Consider the following 6,331-nt stretch of genomic DNA (forward strand, 5'->3'; position numbering starts at 1 on the left):
AATACCACTGCCACAGTTTTTTGTGTAGAAAACCGAAATCCATTTTTATCGGCCCATTGCGTCAACTTGTTAATTGTTATCTGGATTTGCCTTTCGCATGTAGACATACCCGCGGCACGGTATGCAATTTGAAGGTCGTCGACGTATAAAGAGTACATAATGTTGGGCGGTATAACTGAATTTATGGAGTTCATCTTCACCACGAAGAGAGTAGTGCTTAATACGCAACCCTGTGGGACGCCATTTTCTTGGACAAAGACTCGGGACAGTGTTGCTCCCAGACGGACTTGAAATGTTCGGTTTGACAGAAAATCGGCCAGACAGTTGAGCATTCTGCCGCGTATTCCTAGTGTTGCTAGATCTTGTAAAATGCCATACCTCCATGTGGTGTCGTATGCTTTTTCTAGGTCGAAAAACACCGCTAGGCAGTGCTGTTTATAAAGGAATGCCTCACGTATGGTGTGTTCAAGACGAACGAGATGGTCAGTTGTTGAGCAGCCTTTCTTGTAACCACACTGATGAGTGTCTAGTAAGTTATCTGTTTCGAGAACGTATGTTAGTCTTATATTTATTATGCTTTCGTAGGATTTAGCGAGGCAACTTGTTAGTGCTATAGGTCTGTAGCTGTTAGGTGTATTTGGTGACTTTCCCGCCTTCAGAAAGGGAACAATAATAGCCTTTTTCCACTCTGCAGGCATTTTACCCGTTTCCCAGATCATGTTAAAAAACCGCAACAAGGCCTCTACCGCTTTCTGGGACAAATGGGCCAGCATAGCGTAATGTATTTTGTCAGGACCCGGTGCTGTTTTCTTACCCGAAGAGATTATTCTGTTTATTTCGTGGAGTGTTAACGGGGCATTGAACGGTCTATCTGAACTTCCCGTTGTCGGAAGCTTTTGTTTTTCGGCGGACTGTTTGTGTTTTAGGAATGTTGCTGAATAGTTTGCTGAGCTAGATATGGTGTAGAAGTGCTCGCCTAATATGTCTGCTTGTTCCTGGAGACTTGTTTGTGTGCCTGGAGTTGACAGTATGGGGATCGTGTAGGGAGCATAGTTGCCCCTAAACTTGCGAACCTGGTCCCACATTCTCTTGGATGTTATTGAACTGTTAATCGAGGAGATATAGTTTTTCCATGAATTTCGTTCTGCTTGTCTACGGATATACCTCGCCTTTGCTTTCGCTTTTTTGAATAATAAGAGATTATCTTGGGTTGGGTACCTTCGGAAGATACCCCACGCTTTGTTTTGAAGTTTTTTAGCTTCTGTACATTCATTCGTCCACCAGGGTTTTAGTTTTTTACTCACAAATCCAGAAGATTGGGGAATAGCCTCTTCCGCCGCAGCAACTATGCAAGCAGTAATCCTCTCATTCGCTTCATCTATGCTTAGGCCATCTAAGATAACTTTTTCTAAACTGGCTTTTTCAGTGAAGAGAGGCCAGTTTGCTAGGTGCAGTTTCCAACGGCGTGGCCTAGAAAGTGTTATAGGCAGTACGGATGTTAGTTTTATGACTGCAGGCATATGATCACTACCGTAGGGATTATCTATTACAGTCCAATGAAGATCGGTGAACAGAGATGGGGAACACATTGCCAAATCAAGGCAACTCATAGCTCCTGTGCTAGGGGAACAGTACGTGGCCGCACCAGTATTTAAAAGGCATAGTTCATTACTTAGGATAAAATCTTCGATTGTTAGTCCCCTATGGTCAGTTTTTTTGCTCCCCCATAGTGTATTATGCCCATTAAAATCTCCCGCTATAATAAATGGTTCCGGTAGCTGGTCTAAAATCAGGTCTAAATCTCTTACAGTGAACTGTGTGTGTGGAGGAATATAGAGGGAACAGATGGTAATGGTTTTATGTGCTAAAATGGTGACAGCAGCGGCTTCTATGTGGCTATTAATGGTTACTGCTCTAGCTGGAATTCCGTGTTTCACAACCACAGCCACACCGCCCGAAAGCCGGTTAGCTTGGGTACGGTCGCGCCGTACAACAGTGAAGCCTTTTAAGATATTAATGTTTTTGTCACATAAGTTTGTTTCCTGTAGGCACAAAGCCACAGGGAGAGGTTATTTAGTATATCTCTTATGTCACCTAAGTTGTGTAAAAGTCCTCTGCAGTTCCAGTGGATAATAAAAGCCATTTTAAAACATAAAGGTAAAAAATGCCATTATGATTCTATAAGGTATAAGATGTTAGGTGACATTGTTTGGAGAGGGTTATTAGAAAGGAGGGATAACCTTTAGGTTATCACTTTCTGAATTAACGTGGTTATTGGGACTTTGTCCCTCTTGGCGCGCTCGAGAGAGCGCTTGTCCTTCGGTGTCGACGACACCGGGGTTTTTGCGTCGACCTCCATTGCTCTCTCAGAGGCGCTGGAGGATCGAGAGTTGGGCGCCGGGACACGTGTCTCGGGCCGTGGAGTTCGATTGAGTTTAGGGCCTTGCGAGACTGGTGTCTGCGGGCCCTTCGAAGACGATGGAGCAGCTCTGGCTGCTGCCACCACGGGGGCGGGAGGGGTCACTGCGGGACCACTGTGCGTGGGCTCGGAGGACTCCCGAGGCCTCTGTGACGCTGCCCCCACCTGCGTCACATCGGCATAACTTCTTCTGGAGAGGTAAGACAATCGCTTTCGTGCTTCAAAGAACGAGATTTTTTCTTTAACAGTAAGTGCAATTACTTCCTTTTCTTTTTTCCAGCAAGGGCAAGACCGCGAGTAAGCTGGATGGTCCCCTTTGCAGTTAACACAGTGTGGAGAAGAAGTGCAATTGTCAGATTGGCGGTCATTGGAGCTGCATTTAGCACAGGTTGTTTGTCCTCGACATGCGTGTGAAGCATGTCCAAACCGTTGACATTTGAAACATCGTCTGGGGTTGGGGATATATGGTCTGACATTTACTTTTACGTATCCTGCATTCAGAGAGGTAGGCATTTCGCTTGTCCCAAAGGTAAGTATAACATGTTTTGTCGGAATTTCTTGATCATTTCTGCGGATGACGATTCTTTGTACTTTAGTCACGTTTTGTTCTTGGAAACCCTCCAGCAGTTCCTCATCACTCAAGCCAAGGAAGTCCTCCTCGGATATCACGCCCCTGCTTGTATTTAGTGTTCTGTGGGCTGAAATAGTGACTGCCGCGTCGCCAATGCTGGTAAGTTCTGAGAGCTTTTGCACTTGATCTTTGTCATTTAGTTCTAGGAGGAGGTCCCCGCTAGACATTTTTGAGGCTTTGTATGTTGATCCAATTTTGTCTTGCAGGCACTTGGCCACCAGAAATGGTGAAAGCTTTCTTATGGGTATGTTGTTTTCACTATGCATTACATGGTATTTGGGGAATGCTGGGGTATTGATCCGAAAGGAGAACTGAAACGTTGCTTCGGTGCGGCCTCTTTTCAGAGGCCGATCATAGACAACAGAGGTTTGCGCTGCCATAAGAAGGTGTCTATATTCGGCAACAGCGCCGACCACCCACCACGGAGCCCAACGAGGGGACGCGGCAGAGCTTGTACACAAGTCTGCACGACGCCAGTCGTACGCCGCTACTATAACCAAATATGGTGTACCCAAGGTAGGATAGCCACACACGGTTAACCCTTGCCGCCAGGGAGAATGGAAGTAAATGGAAGAGAGTAGAAGACAGGAAAGGCGAAAAAGTATGAGAGAGAGACGAAGATTGGGGAGAGAGAGACTGGAAAAGGCGACTACCGATTTCCCCCGGGTGGGTCAGTCCGGGGGTGCCGTCTACGCGAAGCGGAGGCCAAAGAGGTGTGTTGCCTCCACCGAGGGGCCGTAAAGGTCCAAACACCCGGCATCGGCTCAACCTCCAGGATCCTCTTTTCCCCGGACACGGCTAAGCCGCGCACGGCTACACGCGGGAGGGGCCAACCCTCATGTGCTCGGGTACGTGGTGTCGCAACACACCAAACGCCTGCTTACGCAGACGCCCCTGCGGGGTCCATGGCATTGATAGCGCGAATCCAAGGGATGACGCCATCTTCAAAGCCGCGAAACGTCGCTATTTGTATGAAATCCGGCTGCTGGAAGTCGCAGCGTATCATCTCCGCCAGGCTACCTGTCCATCGGCCCGAGGAACCAGGGCCGGTGTCCACGGACAGTGGGGTCGTTGTGGTTGTCGCGGCAGCCGGTTCTACCGCAAAGGAAACATGAACGGCATACCTTGGTGGCTGAGGAGTCGAAGAAGTGCCGGGCATGATATTTTCGCCAAGGGAAGCGTGGACGGCGTTCCCAGGCAAGGCAGGTCCAAGACGGAGGGCCCGAAGCGCTGTCCCACCGTCTTCGGTAGAGCCGACGACGACAGCGGGTGAGCCGGCACCTAGGCGGGGCAGCCTGCGGCTCTCCCTGTTGAGGCGTTGCTGGGCACACCTGCCGCAGGATCGAAGCGGTAGCTCTCCGGAGCGCCGTGCGCAGAACTGTGCTGATCGGACTCACCGCAGGCATAGGGAAGCGGGCCGAAAGCAGCTATCAGAGCTGCGCTCCATGCAGACCAGGAAAGCTGCTTGATGCCTTCATAGCTTTCCCATGCCTTGGCGGCACCGCATAGTCGTTGTACTGCAACCAGCCATCTTGTGTGGTCGGGCCAGGCATGACGATCACCCAAGGCATTGATGTTGCGGAGCCAAAGGGTGACGTCGTCTGGAAAGCCGCGAAACGTTGGTATTTCCACGAACGCCGGCAGCAGGGAAGCGTGGACGGCGTTCCCAGGCAGGATGCAACCGCCGACGGACGCGAACGCGGTCGTCATACCCTGGAGCTGTTGTGTCAGCTTGGCGATGGCGTGGACGAGGGCATAAGTACATCCCTGTCAGAGCCGCCAAGGAGGCTTGGCTGCGCCATTGTCGGCTGCGCCATTGTAATGAACGGAGACAAAGACACAGCACCCGTTCACTGGGCCGGCTGTTCTGATGATGATGATGATGATGATATCCTCAGCACATGGCTCGTACCCACTCCGGGGGATTGGCCAAGAATTGGGCACCTGAATTGGATTGGTCAAGAATTGGGCACCTGAACTTTTAGATACAATTTTTGAAACTACTGTTACAGTGCAATTTAGTAATCAGAACAGACAGAATAATTTTCCTATACTGCACTTTTTATAATATAAATGTCATGCTATATCTCTAATTGTAAAAGTATGGATTTAAAATTTTATTCGTTTTGTTCATTGAATGCTGTTCTATTCTCTGCCCCGTCATCTTTCCCTTCCAGAGCCCGCCTTGAGAGCGCTCGCGGCCAAGTTCACTTCGTCTTTACTATATATATATATATATATATATATATATATATATATATATATATATATATATACACGATGGCTTTGCCTGCTATGAATATTGTTTCTTCGAATTCGAATTTTATGTGCAGTATTCACTACTAAGTGTGTTTTTTTCCGGTCGGGAGTTCTCACTTTTTCAATTAGTGCATTTAGAATATTTGTTATTTTCTCCCTTACACATATATCGTGAATATATATATATATATATATATATACCCTTTGATTTAATTACCTAGAAATACATTGGTCATTCCTCGCGCCACGCAGTTAATAAACCTGGTTTATTTCACTCTAATATTGTTTTCGTCAATCATTGTCCCTGATCAATATCCAACATGAAGCGCGCGTAAAATGAAACAATATCAATAATACAATTTTTCTTACGTAGCTTAATGTTGCAGAGATACCAGTTACTTTTAGAAGACAGTGGTAAAAACAGCCGTTCACCTGGCTAAAACTACATTTGGTACCGGCCGTCAAGAGTCATGGGCGCACCAAAGCAACTAAAATATTTAAAAAAATGTTCTGCACAGACGTTCTGCGAGAAAAACTTTGCGTCCGCCAGCGTCCGCGTAGCGAACGCGCGCTCGCTAGCAGACGACGCGCTTGACAACGACAGCCAAATTGAAAACGTCGTGTTGTATAATCCATGCCTCAAATATATATGTTAGGCAAAATGGTGTACACATAAATTTGCAGTTGAAATAAAGCACTATTTTAAGAGCGTACTATGCGCAATCGGCCTCGACGCCCGCAGCGAAAGTACGTTGAAAATGCCGCGGAGCGCGTCTCCACCCCAATCTAGTTCGCTCGCAGCGCCCTCGCACAATTTTTCCGCACGCGGCGCCTCAGCGGGAGAGCGCCGTTCGGCCCACTCGACCATTGTCTAGTACACTTGTGTAAACAAGCGCGTTCCGCTTGTTTGAGAACTGGAAGACTGGCGACATCACAGGTACCACGGTGCGCCAAAAACATGGCCTTTGAGATTGCAGCGCGCCGCGCGGAACGTTGCAATCGCAGAGGCCATACAAATTGAA

The 6,331-nt window shown here is 47.9% G+C and overlaps 1 protein-coding gene across 11 annotated transcripts in view; it reads right to left on the reverse strand.

Annotated features, from left to right (window-relative positions):
• Positions 1 to 6,331, reverse strand: part of LOC119466299 (chromodomain-helicase-DNA-binding protein 7-like) — a 554,757-nt gene that overhangs the window by 360,672 nt on the left and 187,754 nt on the right. The window lies entirely within an intron of this gene.

The sequence above is a fragment of the Dermacentor silvarum genome, chromosome 1, assembly GCF_013339745.2.
Source record: "Dermacentor silvarum isolate Dsil-2018 chromosome 1, BIME_Dsil_1.4, whole genome shotgun sequence".
Taxonomy (NCBI): Eukaryota; Metazoa; Arthropoda; class Arachnida; order Ixodida; family Ixodidae; genus Dermacentor; species Dermacentor silvarum.